We start from the raw sequence: 22,927 nt of genomic DNA, 5'->3' as shown, positions 1-22,927 counted from the left end.
CACTGCAGGGCTGCTCTCACATAATGGCATGTAGATGGATTTAAGTTGCAAAGGAAACGCTAAGCAGAAGGCGAAGGGATACTGTTCAGGATAATTAAAAAAAAAAAAACGAACAACCAACAACAAAACCACCTTGCAAAATAATTAAAAGGAAGGTGTGGGGGTAATGTTCTTAGGGCAGTGTTAAAATTCATTACTCTCCCTAATTTGCAGCATTTCATGCTTACCAGGCTGAACATCAGCTCTGCCACATTAAAATGCCCAAGGGCTGTCTAATTATTCTTTGCCTTCTTGCACCAAGATCAGATGCTCCAGGGGCACAAGAACTGAGCGTTTTCACGCCTGGTTTGAATTAACAACCCTATGCTTGCACATGTACGTGTTTGTATGTCAGCAGGGAAGGGAATCTGCACTCACCACTCTTAGCAGAGCTGAATTTTTGGAAACAGTGGTCTGATTCAAACCTCAGTCCTGCCATGAAGGAGTTAATGAGGAAACTATTTTGTTGGAGGACTGAGCCAGACTTATGACTCAGGGGTGTTGTGGACTCCCCTTTTCACCTCCAGCATCATGCAGGTGTTCCAGCTTCTGCCAGCTGGTAACAATCAGGGCTCCAAGTGCTGCAATAGGGAGAAGGATGGAAAGTGCTTGCATTGGCCAGGACCACATACGTGCTGAAAGGCTCTTCCTTTCTCCTCCACAAAACTCTTCCTCTCTACCACTGATAGCTGGCATGGGCTCACCACACTTGTGTTACTGCAAGGCTGCATCCCAGCCAGGAGCAAATGGCCCCTTGCTTGTAGATCCTATACTTGTCTGCCTCTAGGTCAGACAAAACACTTTGTTCTTAGAGGACAGGATTTGCTGCCCTTGTTTTCCAGCGTGGTTCTCACTAAACAGGAGATAGCTTTGATATCACATCGTAAAGGCATAGAATCAGCCAAGGAGAAGATGAAGCAGAACCCAGGCATTCAATTGCCCAATCTTCAACCTACAACCCTGTAGTTCAGTAGTGGGGTGTTCAAAGCATCCAGGCTTTTTCTAAAAATGTTCTTTAAATAATTTTTTCCAGCCTCCTTGGGTGTTTCTACTGACAGACATGGGGTAACACCAGGGTTATCCTATCTACCAACACAAAAGTCTGGCTCAGGAGAGGAAACCCTGTTAATGCAAGAAGAGCTTTATACACCTTTTCTCCAGGACTTAGGAAATAAGCACGGGAACCATCACTCACTGTCTACACTGAACAGAAGATAAGCACTCCACACCTCTTAACCAACAACTCTATGCCAACAATGAACAAAAAAAAGCCTTAAGTCATCTTAGAATCATAGAATGGTTTAGGTTGGAAGGGACCTTCAAGATCATCTAGTTCCAACCCCCATGCCACAGATTCTCTGGGCAACCTGTGCCAGTGCCTCTCAAGAGCTACAAAGTGAGAGTCCCATGGAAAAGCCATCAGGACCAGCAGCACATCATCCACAGCAGGTCTAAGCTGCGTTCCCAAAGCCCTTTCCTGCTCCCAGCTGTGCATGTACTGTAGCTTTTCTTTGGACTCCAAGTGCTGTGGCCCAGAGCCAGCACCACAGTGCAGCATCCTGCATTAGCAATGCCCACAAGGAGTGGAAGCTGAAGCCACACTGATGGAAATTAGAAAACAAGATCTCGTTTCTTCTCAAATTGACTGAGGTTAACCAGGGAAGCCGATTCCTATGGGAAATTATGGGTAGCTCATCTCCAGATGTTTCTGAGCTCAGCTGGACATCTTTCCAGAGGAGATTCTTTATCAAAATTGCAAATTACTGAACATTTGCAGTGAAACAAAACTGCTAAAGAACAGAAGACTAAATGTCCCCTTCTGGCCTTTATCTCTTCCCTTCATTGGGTCATATCTCTGTTCTCATTTAAGAGCTAAAAACTCCACTAAGCTAAAAGCGAAGGGATCATTTTTACTTTCAATTATATTTATTCAGGTTCCGATTTCGATCAGTGATTTTCTGCAACACAGATGGCATCCAAATCAGGATACCTGAACAGGGCACCTTTCAGCCAGAAGGCTAATCTTGCATGAGCACACACAGGGACAAGCCGTCCCCCTCATAAACTGGAAACTCAGTGTAGTGGAATTAGCCTCAAAAATATCCTGATGGGGTTAGGGGCTGTTTGTTCTGAGCAAGTAAACCCTCTGCATCGACACGGCTTTTTGCAAGCACATAAGTACAACAAATGGCCCCTGATGAATCCTGCTCCTCTGTGGAGCAGGAAAAAAACATCACTTTCCCTCTGCAGTGATCCTGGTCCATTCTGCAAAGCACTGCAAGACCTACAAAGGAAGGTATTGCTAACAGCTGGCTATTACTGGAAAAAAAAACAACTCAAAAAAATGTCCTTTTGACAAAGGGCTTGTAGGGATAGGACAATGGGGAAGGGCTTTAAACTGAAAGACAGTAGGTTAATAGTAGGTATCTGAAAGAAATTCTTCCTTGTGAGGGTGGCGAGCCAGTGGCACAGGTTGCCCAGAGAAGTTGTGGCTGCCGCATCCCTGGAAGAGTTCAAGGCCAGGCTGGATGGGGCTTTGAGCAAGCTAGTCTACTCAGAGGTGTCCCTTCCCGTGGCAGGGTGGTTGGAACTAGAGGGTCTTAAAAAGCCCAAACCATCCTATGGTTCTATGAAAAAAAAAATAAAAATATTTCATTAAAAAGTGCATTAGCAGCACGGCCAGGGAAAGGACAGGGTCACGCCTGCTAACAGAAAGCTACTGCAAGTGACTCTGCATCACCAAAACAAGCCTGGCTGGAAACATCTGCACAAAATCAACTGAAGATAAGATGTCACATTTGGAAGCTGTTTCCAGCTATGTGCAGTGATTTTTATCATACTTGCTTTATTTCCTCTGTTTTTTTTTTTCCTCCAGAACATTGCTCCTTTGCTGCTTTACAGCAAGATGACAGCACAGGGAGAGACACAACCAGCCAGCAGGTCTGCATGTAGTGCAGCATTCAGATATGTTTTTTCCTGGGAAGGCCAGGGTTAACAGGAGGGTCTGGGCATCCTTGAATACCCATTTCCTGCAGGACCCAGCTGGGTGTGATGACCAGGAGCTACCTTTCTGCTTGGATAACTCACACTGGGACAGAGGCTTTTGGCTCTGGAGTTCCTCATTCCATGCAGATATGAGTCACCCTTTGTAAACACAGTCAGATGTTGGAGCTGCCAGAAGAAAAGGCAGCCCCACACTGTGAATACTCTCATAACCCTTCCTTGGTGATGAGCTCTGCCTGGCAAGAGCTTTGGACACAAACTGGGATTACGGCACCAGCCTGACTGGCCCTTCTGCTCAGATGGGACCAGAACAGATGTCTGAAGGCATCCTGGCACAGGCAGGAGTAATAAGCTCAAAGCAAAGCTAGGAGCACCATCTCCCACTGGACTGGCAAATGAAGAAGGCTGGAGGGACACAGCAGCTGCAGGAAGAGGGGTGGAACAACAGCTAAACATGGTGGCAGAAAGACATACCCAAAAACAGCGGAAAGATGAAGGCGATAACAAGTCATCAGGAAGCCAGCACAGGCTGAGAAAAAGTAGACAGTTGCCGAAAATATTCACCACTCTGGGTAAAGCTCATCCCAATCCACTCATGGTTTGAGGAGAACAAAGAAGCTCAATGTTGGATACCCCCACATGCTGTTTGATCCCTGAGCCAGCCTTACTGGTTGTGTTATTGTTAGGCTTGTTCCCCAAGCCACAACAAGGTTAAGAACCCTTGGAGATCAGCAGGAGTTACAGGGCAAGCAACAAAAGGTGAATTAAAGGGCTTTGCCAATGCCCAGTCCCTAGAAACAGCCACCACTTCAGTAACCCCTCACACTCTAGCACACCCTGACCCTGGTTAATAATTATAAGGAGCAGCAGAGAGCACCAGCAACAATAAAGCACTCCCAAGCTCACTTAGGAGCCATGGAGCCTCCAAAAAAACCCCTTTGTGTTGGAGAAGGCAGGAACCTTCTCCAGCACGTCACACTGCTCACACAGAGCAGGTTTTCAGGCACTGGAAAAATACAACCTCGGAAGAGCAGACCCATATATGCAGAATTAAGCCACCTCCATCTGTAGTGATCCAGCCACATGGCTCTTGCTTACCCTGAGGGCTGTTATCTGACATGAGGATCACATTGAACACAGACCACCCACACCATGACGTTTACAGAGATGCTGTGCCCTTTTCAGCATGCATTTTGATCACCATTGTGGAAAAGAGGGGAAAGGAGTGAAGGGGGGAAAAGGAGAAGGGGAAGAAAGGATGCTATCTCTGCAGGAGTGGACTGAGCATGTATTTCTATTATTTATTCAGTGTTTCTAATTGAACATCTAGACCAGCTACTTTTAAATCTAGTCACACAGACTCCACTGGAAGCCTTGCATCACACAAATATACTCAGACTGGTTTTCTTGCCAAGTGGGCAAAAAAATTATGGTCTAAAGGTAGACCTGTACCTTCGTGAGATGGACACAGGGAAGGACAGAAGAGTCACAGGGCATTGCTTGAGGTAGCCAGGAGAGCCTTTTTCTTGGACATTATGGGTCAAAGAGGTGCTTATTTAAGAGGTTGGGTAACTGGAAAATTCATTCAGAAAACTCATCAGTAGTGCAGATAAAATGCAGCATGTCTCCATGCAAATGCTCTGCCTTCAATAGCTTCCGCAGCCCCTGGGATAATTAAAGCAATTGAACTTCAAAAGATGCACAGAGATGAGTGCAGGAGGAGCAGCAGAGATAACAGGGCTGCAGCTACTCTGTAGGAGAGCCAATCAAGGCAGCTGGACCCTGAAAGATCATCCCTTCCAGACTAGCTGTGATGTTTGTCCCTCTGGCTGATCCAGAGCATCCCTCCTGCAGCTTCAGCCCTGTTCCCATTATAACATGCCCCATCCCTGGAAAAGTTCAAGGCACACAAGCTGGTCTAATGGATGGTGTCCCTGCCCATGGCAGGGGTGTTGGAGTCACAAGGCCTTCAAGGACCCTTCCAACCCAAACCATTCTGTTATTCTATAACACTGTTCCCAAGGCTACGGGTTTTTTCTCTCTCCCTCACCTTCACCCCTTCCTGCATGCAGAATCCAAAACTCTGTCCCTTGAAGGACAACCAAGTCCTTCAGGTCTCCTCTTGAGAGGCTCCTGGCCATAATAGAAATGTATTCCTTGACCTGTTCCACTTCAAACCAAGCAGGAACCAAACACCCCCTGCAATTTCAGCTGATGAGGTCACCCCACTGCCTCTGACGATGGGCTCTACACCACAGGCTTTGCCCCAGCCCTACAGCTCCTGGCTCCAAGTCAGCACTCAAACCTTTGCCAAGACTCCCAGCTTTGGCTAATAAAGCATTTTAGTATTTTCTCTTTGCCTGACCCAAACCTGAATAGAAGCACCAAGGCACTCTGCTCCTTGTCCTTTTCCAGCTTGGGTCCTCTGTGTTCAGTTTTCTCTTTGATAGACCCTTAAGCCCTTTGCCAGCCTCTTTCCTGAGCCCCATGTCCTATAAATTCCATAGCAACAACAGCAAATAACCAGACCCCACACAGATGCTGACTGATAAAAGCATTCCCCTTGTCTGCAAAACATTTGGGATGGGCCAGCAACATCTGCCTTTTTTTTTTTTTTAATTTTACCTCCTTTTCTCTCACTGGCTTTTTTCTTTCTGTAACTATCTAAAGCATCAGGAGTACAATAGTTTTAGTTAAAGGCTTGTAGCAACTGATGGTGCTAGTGCTTTTGAAGAGGGAAGCCTCTCTTATTTAGATTGGACCGCCTCAAATTTGTGAGATTTCTTAGAAATCCTTGTGAATGGCTTCACTTGGCTCTTGCCAAGTTGAAAGGTCTGAACCTAAGTTCCCATTGCCTTAATATGAGCTCTCCAAATTGTGTTTCTACCTCAGATGCTGCAATTGCCCCAACTCTCAGCCAGCTTTTCCACCCCTTATTTCTTAATTTCAGCGGTGCTGCCCTTCTCTAATACACAAGAGTTTGCCACACTGCCCTTGGAGCATAAAGGCTGCCACTTTCTCCAGGCAGGGACTAGACACCAGCTTTTCTCCCCCTCCAGGGAGCTGGATACAGGTCACGATGCTGAGCAGGTTTCCTCCATTCAGCCTCATCTCCCAGTCAAGCATCTCCCCTGCCAAGTAGCAGGAGTTTAGATGGATACTTCCTGTGGGCCACATCTGGTTCATGACAGCTGGATGATCCAAGCTCACCAAGGCACCACAAGGGCTGCTGCTCTGCAGCATGGTTGGCACACACCACAGCACAGCAATGCTCCTTGGGTGGTGATAGGTGGCTTTTACCTCTTCATGCATAGCAGAAATACTCTAGGAGGGATTTAGGTTTAGATCAGAAATTAGGAAGAAATTTGCCCCTGTGAGGGCAGTGAGGCACTGGAAGAGGTTGCCCAGAGAAGTTGTGGATGCCCCATCCCTGGAAGTGTTCAAGGTCAGGTTGGATGGGGCTTTGAGAAACCTGGTCTAGTGGAAGGTGTCCCTGTTCATGGCAGGGGGACTGGAATGAGATAATCTTTAAGGTCCCTTCCAAACCAAACCACTCTGTGATTCTATGATTGATCTGTTTTACAAGGGACAGTGACCTCCAGAAAGCACACGAAGTCTCTATGCACCAACACAACATGACCTTAGGTGTGTGTGGGGGTCAGACTCTGGTGGAGCACCCACCTTTGTTTGCTTTTGCTTCCCAGAACTTATGTAACAGGAAGAGCCATTAGGATGTGATGTGACTGCACCTGGTCCATGCAGTCCAGAGGGAAAGATTGGACCTCTGCACCCATGGGCTCCACATGGTCTTCTGAGGCCCTTCCTGTGGTAACCCAGATGACAACCCTGATCTTTGCTAGCCCTTCATTAACATTCAGGCAGGTTCCCCAGGTCAAACTAACCCATCACCAAGTCACAACTATGAACAGTGAGAACAAACCCCTGCCTCTCATACTGAAACTCCAACCTCATGTTTGGGGGCAAAATCCAAGAATTTCAGCTCCTCTGAGATACCTTCATGCCACAGCAGCTCTGAGCTGCAGCGGTGAGTTGCAGGGTATGTATGAGATGTACCCTCTGACACAGGGAAGAGTTTCACTTCCCTGCACGGGACAGGAACCTGATGCAGCCTCATGTTAGATGCAATAAATTATTGCTCTTCTGCTCCCACATGAAGACCTGCCAGGAAGCCAAAGGCAACACTTGCTGGGCAAGCAGCCAGCGGCCACCATGCCCATCCCCATCCTCATCCCCATCCTGTCCTCACGCAGCAGCAGTCACTTGGCTCTGAAAAAGCAGAGTTTGCAGCTGCAGCTTTTATAATTTCAAGGCTTCCCTTTGCTCAGCAGAGAAATCGTCTCCCTTGAGATCACCCCTAGGCAATCCTCACAGTATTTATATATGTTCAGACAACTGGTAGGACCAGCTCTTCAAGGCTTTGGGAGCAGCAAGCCTGCAAACACTTCATAGGAAGCTCTTGATTACCAGGGCGTGCCTTGGAAAAAATAAAACAAACCAACCCCAAACCCTGAGCGACAAACAGACATGCATCCTTCTTCTCTATCTGGGACTGGAGGCAATAGTGGAACAGCTCAGGGTGGGCTGTGAAGGGATGGAGTCAACAAGAGCCACCTGAGTCCTGCACCATGGAGTCAGGGAAGCTCAGGTAAGTCAAAATATGATGTAAGCTGGGACAGAGGGTGCTTGCTGCAAGAGAGGGACGTGTTTTATCACCTAGGAAAATCACTGTATGGATTATTTGGAGATATAACAAAAAAACACAACAACAGCCACAAAAACATAGTGAGGGGAAAAGTGTCATGGTTTAATGGAAGGCCAGGCAGGAGCAGAGCTGGAGCAATGCCCTTTTCACCTGGAGATCAGAGAGACCTGCTGTCTGTCATGCTGGAGCTACACAGAAAGCAATATTCCATGTCCCTTTCCCTGATGATAAAAGCATAACCCTGGCCTGGGCTGCCGCAACTTTTTTTAATCAGTTAGGGCCAGATTACAGGATAAACCCTGATGGAATGAACCAGCGCTGCAGCCTTCCTCACCTGAGGATGAGTTGCAGCCAGCCAAGAAGACAATTTCATAGAATGGTTTGGGTTGGGACTTAAAGATTATCTATTTCCAATCCCTCTTCCATGAGACACCTTCCACTAGACCAGGCGGCTCAAAGCCCCATCCAACCTGACCTAACACTTGCAAGGATTGGGCAGCCACAGCTTCTCGGGGCAATCTGTTCCAGTGCCTCACCACCCTCATAGGGAAGAATTTCTTTCCAACATCTAATTTAAACCTGTCCTCTGTCAGTTTGAAGACATTCCCCCTTGTCCTACCTCTCCCTGCCCTTGTGAAAAGTTTCAACTCCCTTTTAGCCCCTTTATGTACTGGAAGGGGCTCTAAGGTCTCCTTGGAGTCTTCTCTTCTCCAAGCTGAACAAGCCCAACTCTCTCAGCCTGTCTCCATAGCAGAGGTTCTCCAGCCCTCTGAGCATCTTCATCCCTCTTTTGGTGTCATTCCAACATGTCCACATCTGTCTTATGTTGGGAGCCCCAATAAGCTGAGAAAGTCCCTGCATGGTGAGGAGAAGGAGCTCTCTCCCATGTATCATTTCAGAGCTCCCCATTATGGTTTCCAGCCTCCCAGCATGGGGCAGAGTTAAAGTGGTTGGGATGCTTTATAGTTCCCTCTGCCTTTAACCTTCATTCTCAACAGATTGAAGTCACAGGACAGGAGGGAACACTGATGATGCTCAGATGGATGGTGGGAGGACTAAAACTGGTCATTTTTGCACAAGGGCAAATCAAGGGGCAGGGACAGCTTTTCTCTGCCAGAAGAGTATTTTAAGGTAAAATGCATCAAAGTGTTATTGAACTGGGACAAAAAAGCTGCAGGCAGGGGCTGAGGAGCTCAGTCCAGCCCCTCTGAAGGGCTGGATCGTGCCCAAAGGAGCCAGTCTCTGACCTAGATGCTTCAAACCCCATGGGCTCCCAGCACGGCTTTGCAGGGGTATCATCTGTCACATCTCCAGTCCAGGAGGATCCCCAAAGCATGAGGATCTGCAACATTGGCTGAAAACTAATGCATCATGCAGAAAATCAAAAGCTGTAAAGTTTCCCTGGCCACAGAGTATAGAGCAGAAAGGACTTTTTCCCAGAGAGGGTAAAAAACTCAATGGCAATCATTCCTATTTCCCTGTGACCTCAAGAAGTTACCCCCCTATCAAGTCACCAGAATTGGGGTGCCTTCTACACTGTAAGACAATTTAGTAGGAATAAGCTCTAGATGAAAAGACTCCACGGTGTGAAGGGGAGAGCTCAGGGCAGGTTAAGGGTTAATGCTGCAGCCAGACAGATGCTTGACTGGTGAAAAACATAGCTTCCATGAAGCCACTGGGTCTGTGTCCATTTTCTGCAATGCCCAGAGCCTGGCCCTTTCTCCCTGGGTAATCAGCTGGAAGTGAGCAGAGCCAGAGTAATCACTGCACCTCATTCCCCATCCGTGACACCGCCCGCGGGGCCAGGAGATGGAGGAGCACCGTCTGGCCCGAAGCAGGTCAGTGCAAGCCTGTTGTTGAGTCTTTGTGCTCCACAGCTGTTCAAAAGAACAGGTGAGGGTGAAGGCATGAAGACATAAGTAAATAAATGCTACCTAAAAAGTGTTCCCCTACCACCACAGCATGAGCAAAGGTTAGCAGACACCTCTCTTTGGGTTGAAGAGGCTTTCACCTCTGGACATCTGCAGAGAGAGGAGTTGACACCTCTAGAGATTAGTTAGGAGGAGGAGAGAGTGCCTGATCCCAACCTTCAAGGCACAGCTGCATCCTTCTCCTTCCCTGTATTAACCTGCTGCTGCCCTGCATGGAGAAAGCTTTAGGAGAAGAATCTTGGCTTTTCTGGACCAGCCAAAAATATCCAATAATTAATGCACAAGCATGAGCAGATTTAGAGGATGCACCCGTTCTTTGTATCATCATACCCCAGAATGAACACTGTCTAAATCTCCTCTTGGGATCAGAGCCAAAGCTTTCTTTAAAGCATGGATGCTTTGTTATTAATCCGTGCAGCAATCAGGGAAGGGGGAGATGAATTTTTTTTTTTTTCTTTTTGAGGCATAATCAAAGATGAAAAATTATCTCTGTGATATAGCTGGGCTTCATCTGTTTCATGCCTAGTCTTGTCCCACATCAAGATGGTGAGACCTGCTTGGCTAACACAGCCCTTTCCAAAGGAGACACCTGGACAGGGTGTCTTGACTACAGAGTCCTGGCCTCCAACACCAAACCCTAAATCCTCCTTATATCACAGTCAAGCACCTTGGAAGAGAGGTGATGTGCCCTAATTCACACTCTCCTACCATCCTCTGATGTGATACAGTTGTAGAGCCTCTAGGTAAGCCTTCCAACATAAACTGAACAAATTCACAACCCAACACCAACACTGTCCCTCAGTTCAAATAGCTCTTCTGCCTCCCTGAAGTTCACCACTTAGATTTATTTATTGACAGCAAGTACATCCCCTCTCTGCCTTTATAAAAGCCCAGCAAAACAGCCTCGTATAATAGCTCTCCATCCCTCTGAGCAGCCTCAGAGCCCTTTTCCCTGCACCTGCTCCAGGCTGAGTTAATCCCGCTCAAGCACCGGATCTCAGAGCCTGGTCCTTCCACATTAACTCTTCTGTATCCTTGTCACAAAAACACCCTCTCCCTGTTTCCCATTGCCTTTCTGCAATGCTCCCAGGGGCATCCAGGACCAAAAGAACCCCAAACCTCCAGTCTCGACTATCCCAATATGATTCAATCTCCAAACATAGCATGAAGCCCAGGCATACAGTGCCCCATCGCATCAGCTGATATATATCCTAGGGGACACCCCCACACCTTGCAACTCATTCTTGAGGTCAGCCCTTTCCCTCTGTTCGAGCATCTCGTCCATCTCCTAGGAATAGCGCCTCTCAGCTTGGTTTCACAGGCGAATCTCGGCATGAATAACAAGAATGAACTCAGATCCTCCCTTAAAGGCTTTAAGAAGATTTAAGCTCTGCTGCGTGGGCTTAATCTGTCCATCAGTGCCCTTTATCACCTCCCCCAGCTGCCCCCCCCCCCCGGCAGAAGTCTTCTACACTGACATACTCCCACATGCACTGTGTAAAGCCCTGGCATGTCCAGATAAAGGAGGCCTGGAGCATCTCCTTTCCCTAAAAACGAGAGCAAAACAGTCCTGGGTTTCCATATTCCTCCACCCCAGGGGCTTGAGGATAATCACAGTAGTTGCTCATCACGAGCTAAAAGAGCACCCTTGAACAGATTATGCTGTGGAGAACACACCATCCAAGCAGGGATTTTCCTGGGTTTGTGGCCGTGTCAAAGCCTCACATAAAGTCATTTCATGCAAGGATGGGGGTGCTGGTGGCAGAAAGCAAGGTGGACTTGACTCCATCACAAACCTCCAGAGTGCCTCGGTCATGACACTGTGCCCCTGTTTTATATGTCATGGCTTTGCAGATGGGAATATTCCTTCTGTGTGTCACCCACTGTGTCCTTAGGACATGACAAAGGGGCTTGATTTCTGCTCTGAGCAAGGCCTGCTACAGCAAGTCCTGCTGCCTTCCTCAGAACCTGCTTTTCCTTTTGCTTATGCCTTGATCCTTAACTCTGCTGCCAATGAGAAAGTTTTTCCCAATCAGTTCTGGCACACGGCTGCTGGCAAGCACCAGCCACTGAGTGAGCCAGCCCCCGTGCATGCAGCAGCATCTGCACAAACACACCCATTGCAGGGGGAGTTTGGACCTCACATCCTGCTCCCAAGGGTGGCGGGGTCTCAAAGAGCACCCATCAGTCCACCTTGGGTTTTACAACCCTGCTGCACGCTCCTGCTCTGGATCTGAGCCCCAGGTGATACACATTAAAGAATTACTAAAATAAGTAGGAGGCAGCTGACGTTCAGGTGAGGGTAGGGGGAAACAGATCACAGCAGGACACTGTGCCTGTAGTAAGATGCTGCACTGAGCAGGAGCTAAGGGGTGAGCACCCGGATCAGGCTCTGTGCCTCCATCCACAGTTGACTCTGCTGCTTTTCCCCCTCCCTGGTCCTTGCTATCCCAAGGATGCTCCCAACAGGTGATACCCACTCTCGCCTGTACTCATGTTTGTCCCTCCTCAATTCACTGCTGCCTTGAGCAGCACACCCAGCCAGGTTCTGCACCTGCCTTGAGCTACCCACCACCTATGTGCAGAGCATGGGGTCAGAGATGCAGCTGTAGGGACCCCATGTTGCCTTAACTCCAGTATAACACCAGTTCAGCACACTTGGAATCCAGGCTGACTCTGGCCAGAGAATCAAGGCCCTTTAAGATGTGAGATGGGATGGAGATGAAATGCACCCTAGGGAAAGCCTGCAACATGGTCCTTACTGGATGCAGCAAGAGAAGCAGCTGAGGATTTAAGATCATCCTCTGTGACTCGCTGAGCTCACTGCTCTGCTTCTAGCTCCATTTGCCGTGGCTGCACTCCCCACCAAGCTCAGAGCTAATGCAGCATCCAGGCAGAAATGTGATGGTAATTGGTAATAAATAACTGGTAATAAACCCAAGCATCCCACAAGAGTGGATCTCCAGAGCCGAGCAAGCAGCTCATGCTCACCTGGCAGCTACCAGACTGGGATGCAAGAGACAGAAGACCAGAGACATTTCTGATGGGACACCCTCCACTCAAAAGCATCAGGCTGGTGTCTCAGGTCAAAAATAACTATTTCAGGTCAGGGAGAAAGAGGTGGCGCCTCCCACCCCTCAGATGTGGGAAATCCAGATTTATATCTGTGCTTGGAAAGCCCCAAAGCCACCAGTCTCCTGGACCCCAGCAGTGAGCTGGCAGGGGCAGGAGCTCTCTCTCGCCTTAACGTTCCATAAGACTTTCTAAAACCCCTTGGATTCGTCCCAAAAAAATGGAACAAAGAACAACATGAAACCTCAGGATTTTTTCCCAGTGCAGAAATCCTGCTCTCCAGCCAGCGCTGAGGCCTCGCTGCTCAAAGTTTCAGTTCAGCTTGATTCCCCAGCAGAAACAAGCATGACTGGGAGCTGCTGCAAGGTTTTGAACCATCCGGGGTGCAACTTTCAGACGCGCCAGCCCCAAGCACCCTGACTTCCAGCACCCCCAAACGCCAGCGCTTGCTGAAAGCAAGGTGAGCAGCGTTCTACGCACGGGGGAGGAGGAGGGAGCTTGCTATAGGCTTTCCCCCCGCCCCGAAATCTTATACACACATATGCACACATACATACACTCCCCCCGGCTCCTCTCCCCTCCCCGGAATGCAGCTGCCCTCCCGGTTCCCAAAGCCACAGGTGCTCCGAGCATCCCCCGAGGACGAGGCGGGACCCCCGGGCGGGGCGCGGAGCCGCCCCCGCGGACGGAGCAGCAGCGGGGGCGCAGGGACGAGCCACCCGCTCCCGGGGCCGGCGGTCGCCTTACCTGCCCCGGGCTGGTGCCAGTGCCCAGTGCCCGCTGCCCGTGCCGGTGCCGCCGCTCCGGGCGCGCCGCTCCCGCAGCGCTTCTGCTCCCGCAAGCACCGCCCCGACGGGGCGGGCAGGGAGCGCCGCCGCGCCTGCGCCCGGCAGGGAACGGGAGCGGGAATGGGGGTTGGCACTGGGGACTTGGAATAGGGTACAGGACCGGGAACTGATGCTGGGAATGGGACCTGAAATGAGAACCGGGAACGGGGATGGGAACCGGCGCAGGGAACCGGGAGCGGGATCGGGAACCGGCACTGGGGAATGGGAACCAGCACTGGGAACCGGGAATGGGAACGGGAACTGGCACCAGGAATGCGAACTGGGACCGGAAACCGACGGTCTCCGACTGGTGGAAGCTGGAGTCACTACTGGGAATGGGGACTGGCACCACCCGGTAGTGTGAAATGGGAATGGCATTGGGTGGCGCCCATCCAGGAACTGTGACCCATTCTGGTGTAGTGGGAACCCTGCCAGAATCCGGGATCTAAGTCCAGCATTGTCCAGGCACCAAGACCTGGGATCATCCGGGAAATGGGCCCATCAGTGGGAACAGGGGCTGGCACCACCTGGATAGAGAAGGGGAATGGGGAACAGAGGCACGAGCACCACCAGCTGGGAACTGGAACCGAGAGCAGCACCTGCATACCTGGACACAGGCACTAGCCATTGGGACCTCCCAGGCACTGGCATGAGGACCAGCGTTGCCTTGGCACTGGTTAATAGGACAAGGCCCCACTCGCTCCGCCTGGGACCTTGCACTGGGACTTGGAACTGGATGAACTGGAGCACCATGCACCACCAGCGGCTGGGCCATCTAGACAACCAGGCAGCTGGGGGGCATTGGGACATAACCCATGGAGGATGCAGGGGAGAGTCATCAGGGGTTGCAGGATTTGGGTGCAAAGGGACATCCCTGAGTAAGGAATGGTGTGGAGCATGATCACAGGAGTTGAAGGAGATGTGTTTTCCTGCCCAAGACCAAAGTTAATCCCGTTTTCTCTTTTGTAAGAGGGAAAGTGAGGCACTGGGAAGGGGGAAGGGGTGTGTGTGTGGGAGGTCCAAAGGCTGGGCACGTGCTTGGCCCAGCTTCACATCCACAGAGGTTGATGTGCAATGGGCATCATGGGGCAGGCGATGGGGCCAAGGTGGCCACACTGGTGGAAAACGTGCTTACCCAGCTCACAAATACACATTCAGGAGAGAAAAACTAAACATGACCCCCACAAAAGTGCATCCCCCTTTGGTGGGAGGGAGCCAGTGAGGATTTACAGACTCTCTGTCAGGGGCAGCTCTGATCTGATGTGCTGACTTGACACACAAGCTTTACTGGTACTATTCGTGGTTTATCATAAATCAAGCCAAAAATAGATGCAAAGGGAAGAACAATTAAAGAAAAGATTCGGAAATGACAGGAATAAACTGTCAATAAACTGATTCAAAATCATGGGTGCCCAGACTCTTTCAGAAAACAAAAAAAAGAGGGCTAAGGTTTAGCTGCTGCCTGCCAGCGACAGAGTGAACGCTTAAGGACATCTGCTTGTCATATTTGTGGTAATGCAGTGAAATTTTGGTGATAAAATTAGAAAGGAGGCTGTGCCCAGAGCAGCGTTGGCCTGGCACAGGCTCTTGTTCCCATCAAGGTGTCACCTGCAGCTGTACGTGGTCACCACAAATCATGTCCTCTAGGACCAGACTTTTCCTCCAGTTTCTCATTATCTGAAACTCTCCTGGACTTTTCATATTAAGGTTATTAGTATTTTCCTGTTATTTTTATAATTTAATTACTTATTCAATTCATGCAATATTTGTGTTACAATTATTTTAATTCATTGATTAGTTACAGGAATAGGGAAGCCAAAAATCTGTAGTTCCACGAAGGCTTCCTTTGGCAGCAAAAGCTGTTTTCTAGTGTTTTCTTTCTCTTTGTTTGTTTTCTCCTCTCCCCCATGGATCTTGGGGCTGCTCAAAACCAGGTGTTTCATACACTTCTTTTCTCTCCCCTCATTAGAAAAAAAAAAAAAAAAAGAAAGACAGACCCTCAGTCTCTGAAGATTTGGAAGGGGGAAGTATAAGCCCTAAACAGGTCCTCAACTCCCAAATCTCATTAATGGCCCTAAAACCAGCTGCCAGGCAGACTAGGGCAGGGATGGATGGTGCTGCTTCTGCTCCCTGTGAGGGCAGGGAGAGTGTAGAGTCTGTTTTGATTTGCGATGTGTTTAAACTGAGAGACACTCCATCAGTGTTAATTAATTACTATGATCATCCATCATTCCTCTCACCAGTACAGATACCTCCTGCCCAGTTACGCACTGTGGGCTTGCTTTAACAGTGATGAAGGAAAATAGGGAATTTCCTACCGAACTATTTCACCTATTTTACCCTAAAGCTGCTAAGGGGGAACATCTGACTGCTAGAGACGTGGGGACAGATGGGCACAGAAGAGAGTTTGTCACCCACAGGGGTGATGGGTGATGCTGTGCAGTGCCAGATGAAGGGATTAAAAAGAGGAAAAATGAAAAAAAGAGAAAATGGACTCACCCTTGAGACAAATCAGCAGCAGAAGCCTGGCTTTTATTTTTTTAACAGGCTGGAAGCATTAGGGAAAAGCTGGAAAACATTAGGGAAAAGCTCCTCACTGCTGAATTAAGGCAGTGAGTGGGTCCCCAGACATTCCTATGGCCCCACAGGGATGTGGAGCCCCAGCCTGCACTCGTGGCAGGCCCAGATCTTGCTGATTAACTTAGTTGCATTTTCGATTTCAGCCTCAGCAGGGGAAGGAAAATTATGTAAATACGATTTATAACGATGCTTCCTTGCTCCTCAGTGTGATGCAAATGAGGCCAGGGTGATAGGGCCGGCACAAGGGCTGTGAAGGGGGAAAGAAGAAATAGCGATGCTTTAAAACCAGACCCCAAAAATAAGTAAGAATAAGGTGAAAGGCAAAGTGGAGGAGAAAAATTGCAGACGGTGATTCCTGAAACAAATAGAATTTCATTATTCGTTACAGGATTTCAAAGTAGATCACTTGGTGAGGTTTTCCTCCCTCCCCAGAGTATTTGTTGTTCTTACTCATGAAGGGGACCTCCAAGGTGAGGTTTGGTCCTGGGGTGGTTCAAGGTGAGTACCTGCCTGCCCAAAGCACTGGGAGTTGAAGAAGTGTCCACTCCTGCCATCCCTACCCTACAAGGTCAGCTCTCCCCTCCTGAGGGCATGGGTGGGGGATAAAAGTGAGACAATGACTGTAGGTGGGCAGCTGGTGCCCATAACCTCACTTTCATGGCATGGAGACACAGGGAGCAACCTCCAACAGCCCCCTCCCCAAGGCAGGAGCTGCCTGGTTAGAGTTCTAAGCACTGGCGATCTCATCAAGTTGCAGTCTTCTGCTCCTCTCTGAAAATACCACAAAATGAGCCTCTGGTCATCCATCTGCACTCGAATTAAACCTCATTGTTCTGAATTCTGCAAAGTTGTTCGCCCCTGAGTTGCAGCCTCTGGAATACCAGTAATGTATTCTCTCCTTTCCCTCTCCACATGATTGCAGCATAATCTCCTACTCACTTGATTTATTTAAGCAGGCCTTCAGATGCTCCAGTAATGGGAGTCATTTAGGTCCCTCTGCAGATATGTATTTATTTATTGCTGTTCATTTAAACTGCAGAGCCAGTTGGCAGGAGAGACGCAAGACTGGGGTCACAAGGATGTTAAATTATTCGCTGTCAAAAATAGCTGGTTGAAAAAGTTAAATTAAGCAAGGTCATTCGAGGTCATAGACAATCACTGGTGGGAGGAGAAGGGCGTTAATTAGCTCTTTTATTTATGGGGGTCATTGTGACCAAAGGACCAGCAGTTGTAATGAAAAGGCAAACTATAACAACTCCTCTTGTTTTTTGGCAGAAGCAGCTCTTGGATAAGAAGCCAAATTGCTGTCCTTGACCATGACGGAGAAGTTGAGGCTATTGAAAGGCAACATTGTGATGTTCAGCAAGACCCTGTGGAGCCTTGCAAAGCATGGGCCAGAGAGTTCCCTCTTCCAAAGTCTGTTTCAGAGGTGAACTCAAACCTTGGGCAGAGGCTGGGGAGGTGCTTAGCAGCAGGGAAGGTCTCAGAGGGCATGTGAGATACTTTGGTCGCTCACGCAGGCAGGTCTGAGATTCTGCCACCTCTCTTGGCAGGCAGTTCAGGAGCTGCATATCCCTTCTGTTAATACTTGTATTTCATTTTCCCCTTTGAACTTCATCACCATCCTCTTGCAGCTGTTAGGCCTTGTAGTATCCTTTTCCTCATAGTATAAGAGCTCCCTAAAATCAGGCCTTTCCTCCCTTCCCATTCTCCTCTACCATGCACTGCTAGGGACAGGGTTTAGTGGTGGGTTGGCAGTGCTGGGTTAACGGCTGGGCTCAATGACCTTAGAGGACTTTGCCAACCTAGGCAATTCTATGACCAGCTAAGGTAAGAAATTAAGTTAGTAAACTGGGTAGGTATAACCTGGGGTAACTGGGAGCCAAGAGATCCACACCTTGTAGCTTACTGCATGACCATTCCAGTAGAGCAGTGTGATCAGAGCAGCCTAGTATTTAATGACAGCAATGCCTGGCCAGAAGAGACATCTCTACTGAAAGACCCATTTTTTTCCTTTTTCTGCATAAAACTAAAGGTGGAAACCATAAGCCCTGATGAAAGCCACCCTTTGCCTCACTGAATGCATCGGCCACCGCTCGGGATGCACCGCGGCTGGCTGACAAACAGCTCGTGCTAATTGATAACTCTGCTGGGAAATCCATACCATTAAATTCTCCCCTTAATTGTCTGTACAAGCGCTTACTTCTGCACAGCCACAAATCAAGCAGCTCTTTAATGGGCTGTCTGCTGTTAAGCAACATGAAAGTCAAACAGCAAGAAGCTTGCTTGAAGAGGAATGAAGTCATGGCATCGGGGTTTGTACTGGAGGAGTGAATTGGTGGTGAAGCTGAGACCAAGGTGGGAGCTGTGGCCCTGAGAGATGCTGAGATTGGCCTTTCCCTGAAGATCTAGCGAGCTAAATCAGAAGAAGAAAAGTTATCTGTAATTATATCTATAGAACGTAACTCAGGTATCACAAATAAAGCTCTGGCAGCATGTGGCTGCTTAGGCATTTACTCTTCTCTATCCTGAATCCTCCTTGAATCATTCACCTTAGGGGTTACACCAGGTGATACAAGTGTGGGAAAAGGGGCTGAGGTCCCCAGTCCCACAATCACGTAAGCATCATTTTGCTCAGCATAATTAGAGGAGAGCTGGACTTTAACATCTTTTCTATACCACACTGATCTGACCTCCTGTGTGAGTACTTCATAGAATCACAGAATGGTTTGGGTTGGAAGGGACCTTCAAGATCATCTAATTACAAACCCTCTGCCGTGGGCAGGAACACCTTCCACTAAAACAGGTTGCTCCAAGCCCCATCCAACCCTTCCAGGGATGGGGTAGCACCTCTGTTATGGAAACAGGCTGAGAGAGTTGGGGTTATTCAAAAGAAGAGAAGGCTCTGGGGAGACCTTAAAGCACATTCCAGTACCTAAAGAGGGGTACAAGAGAGCTGGAGAAGGACTTCTGAAAGGGCATGGAGTGATAGGATAAGGGGAATGGCTTCAAACTGACAGAGGGAAGGTTTAGATTAGATATTAACAAGAAATTCTTCCCTTGTGAGGCTGGTGAAACACTAGCACAAGTTGCCCAGAGAAGCTGAGGTTGCCCCATCCCTGAAAGTGTTCAAGGCCAGGTTGGACAGGGCTTTTAGTAACCTGGTCTAGTGAAAGGTGTGCCTGCCCATGGCAGGGGGGTTGGAATAAGATGGTTTTTGAGGACCCTTCAAACCATTCTGTGATTCCTTGCCAAAAACTTTCCAGGACTTTGGTCATTGTTCAGCCATGACCACCCTGCTGGAGGGGACCAGGGCTCAGCTGCTTTGGCAGGAGTGCACTTCTGCTTAGGGGCAGACAGTGTTGTAGAAGTTCAGTCAACGACCTTGATCTTTCCATAAGATTTTCCACAGCGAGAAGCAAAACAGTTTGGAAAACAAGCAGGTTGCCAGCAATCCCCTATTTCCTATAGTGGAGAGGAATGAAAGGAGCAAATGGCACTGTCTTCTCAGCTGCTCTTTACTTATGACAAGTCAGAAGCTGCCCTAAAAAATGCTGACTCCGAACAGTCCTGACCAGCACTTTTTAGGAAATTCTCCTGCTGATCCTCTACTTCACAAAAAAAAAAAAAAAAAGAAAAAAAGGCGTGTTTTTTTCCCCCTTCTGTCACCATCTCTGCCTTCAGCTCCCAGCAGAGAGACATCTGAAGCTCCCATTTCTAGCACCTCCCAAGACCCAGGCAAGGCAGAACTGCAATTCAAGGCTCTTCCAAACAACTCTTCTTGCAGATAAGTAGCTTGTTTTGATATTACAACAAGTTCTGATCTCGGCTTCACAAGCCTAAATCAACACTGGGATCAATGGAATTACTTTGGATTTACACTGGCGTAACAGATTTTTGCTTGATAAAATCTTCCCTCTCCTTCCAGTGATGCTTGCTACGCAAAAGCAGTGGCTTGTTTCTGAAGGACTCACAGAAAGGCAGGATTTGCTTTTCCTAATCAAATTTGGGAAGACTCAGCTGAGTTTTGAATTTTTCCTGTTTCCCAGTTGCCTAACAATATTGCCCATTTACAAGGTGTAGATACATCAAAGCACTGCCTGGTTCCTGTGGCAGATGATGTTACTTTTGGATTGCCCTCCTTGGCTTTTGGAGTGGCCATATGTGGGGAGGAGGAGCAAGGACACATTGGACCTCACGGGAACACCTTGATCAAATCCTTCCTACCACATATGTAGAGCAAAGCTACCAGAAGACAAAGGTGATTCAGATGATTCCCTACAAGATGAGAAAGATGAGTAGATAATGAATCTGAAAGGACAAATCTCCCCAGGGATTTATTAATTTCATGCAATAAATTTCTTAATGAGCTACCTCCAACATTCACCAGGACCCTTGAGTTGGCCACTCACATCCATTGCAGTTCAAGGAAATGGAGGTTTTGAAGTGGGTAAGGATAACTTGCCATAGTGTTCAGGTCTCCCAACAGTCCCTTCTTTCCCCTGCATCAGGGACCATACACCCCTGTTTTCATCACTATCACCCCATGAGAACTTGAAATCTGTAATTTCCCCACCATTTCCAAGGCAGATATTTTCACTCTACAGCCTTCTAGGGTACTTCCTTCTATGTATTGCTTATCAGCCTAACTTGACCTAACATTAGCGTGCAGCAACTCCAGAACTTGTGCTGACTCCTGCATTTGGTGAGGAAACCTACTCCAAACTCTGCTTCCAGATGTCTCCAATTACAGAGCTCGGGGGAAGTTGCTAGGGTAATAATTAGAGAGGTCACCTCTACATCTCAGCTTCATCCAGGCTTAGCTTCAAACACTAGGCAAGCATAAAACCATCAGTGCAATCAAGATTTATTTGCTGCAGTATAGACTGGCTGGAAAGGTGGAGCCAAGGGTGTGAGAAAAAAACAATGCAATGTAATTCTTTGTATAAACCCCAGGAGCAAGGCACTGCTCAACATCCTTGTCTAACCCCTGAACCGTAACTCAGATGCTGTGTTTGGAGAGCCTTGACTTGGGTACAGCCCCTCAATGCAGTCTCAGAAATCATCTTTGCTTCTTGCAGTGTCTAGTGATTGGCTTCTGCCCCTTCCTCCTCTGTAAGTTTTATATTAAAGGGGAAAAATACTGTACTGTAGCCAAAAAAAGGGTGTAGGAGAAGGAAATGTCCCCAAATGCACTTTTTTCAAAGAGATCTTTGACACCAGTAGTTTTTCATTGCACAGTTTGTGAAACAAACTCAAGCATCATTTTAAAGGCTCTGGATACACTTCTTTAAAATGCACCAGGAAAAGCAGCAACTGCCCAGCACTGCTGATGAGACTGGTGGTTACCAGCACATATTTCCCTCACACAGCAGTAATCTAGATGATAATGAGACCAGTAGCATATCATATGCCTTGATTCCTCTCTTTTTCAAAGTTTTAGAGAACAGGGATGTTTCAGAGGAGAACATGACAATAAAATTTGCCCAGAGAAGCTGTAGCTGCCCCATCCCTGAAAGTATTCAAGGCCAGGTTGGACAGGGCTTCAAGCAACCTGATCTAGTGGAAGGTGTCCCTGCCCATGGCAGGGAGGATTGGAACTAGATGATCTTTAGGATCCCTTCCACACAAACCATTATAAGATTCTAATTTTAGATGCTCTGTATCACCAGTGCAGGATAAGGCAGTGCAGAAATGGTGATAAGGCCCCCTAAATCTTCAGAGGGTTCCTGAAAATGCTTCTTTTCAACCCCCAAGACTATGATATGTCCAAGGCCCACCTAAGCTTCAGCAAACTCTGCTGAATTAGCTAGTTTTTTTATTTCAAACCTCATTTACTTGGTCCCCCAAATAGCTTTCTTCCATTTTTTTGCACAACTGCATCAGTCAAGTAAACAAATAATGATACCATTTCTGAGCAGGCCTGTGGTGCTGCCAAGGGGCTGTTGCCTCATTAAATCTGTGTCATATCTACTTTCACTCACACAAGGATGCATGTCTTGGCTGCTGGACAGTGCTCAAGGGTTGAGAATTTGGGCTTTTTATTTTGCCTTTCAGATTTGCAGTGGGTTTTTTTAAAGGAGTCGGTGTTGCATCACCTGTGGGAAGAGCAACAGCAAAGGAACCAGGAATTCTCTCATCCTGCAAAAAGTAAACATCTATCTATCTTCTGGAGAAAATTGAACTCAGCTCACAGTTAGGATTTTCTTCTTTGCATTGTGGAAGGAAGAAGAGTTACTCGAATTCCCTCCCGACTCTGCAACCATACCTGCTCATGGTGCACTTACTGATCTCATTAACAACGTGCTGCCAGACCTGGCTGGGATTTGGAGAGCAGATCTAGGGAAAAGATAGGTTGCAAGGAGAGGCAGGGTTGATTCACAGCTTGGCTATCTTCCCTCTGAATCAGCAGGAAAATAATTAATATCCAGGCTAGCAATCAGGGACAGCAGCCAACAGTCCTCCTTACAACCTGAGGTCCTCCTTATTTTTTAGTAACTCAAATCACCTCCCTTTTTTTGTCAGTTGCAAAGAAAAGACTGTATTAATTAGAAAACAAGTCCATTGTGTGAAGCATTTGGTAAGGAAAAGCAAAGTCAAAATGATTAGCTTTGCCTTAAATCCTCACTGGAGCTTCTTGTTTTACCTGGCTGAGTGATTGCAGCCTAAATCCAGCCCTGGGACTTGCTGTGTTGCTTTCAGAGGACCTCACGTAGCCTGAGCTGTGGAGGCAGATTCTTGCTGCTGCGTGG

The 22,927-nt window shown here is 48.0% G+C and overlaps 1 protein-coding gene across 1 annotated transcript in view; it reads right to left on the bottom strand.

Moving 5' to 3' along the window:
* CAPN5 (calpain 5) overlaps positions 1–13,574 on the bottom strand; it is a 57,047-nt gene extending 43,473 nt beyond the window's left edge. The window contains exon 1 of the mRNA XM_027904955.1: positions 13,516–13,574. The gene's annotated coding sequence lies outside the window, so the exon portion shown is untranslated. The remainder of the gene's footprint in view (positions 1–13,515) is intronic.
* Between the last annotated feature and the right edge of the window lie 9,353 nt (positions 13,575–22,927).

The sequence above is a fragment of the Empidonax traillii genome, unplaced genomic scaffold (genome assembly GCF_003031625.1).
Source record: "Empidonax traillii isolate 1590-97213 ecotype Southwest subspecies unplaced genomic scaffold, ASM303162v1 scaffold1105:size522451, whole genome shotgun sequence".
NCBI classification, from domain to species: domain Eukaryota; kingdom Metazoa; phylum Chordata; class Aves; order Passeriformes; family Tyrannidae; genus Empidonax; species Empidonax traillii.
The sequence above is the reverse complement of the archived record's forward strand: the minus strand, read 5'-3'. Positions and strand labels throughout refer to the sequence as shown.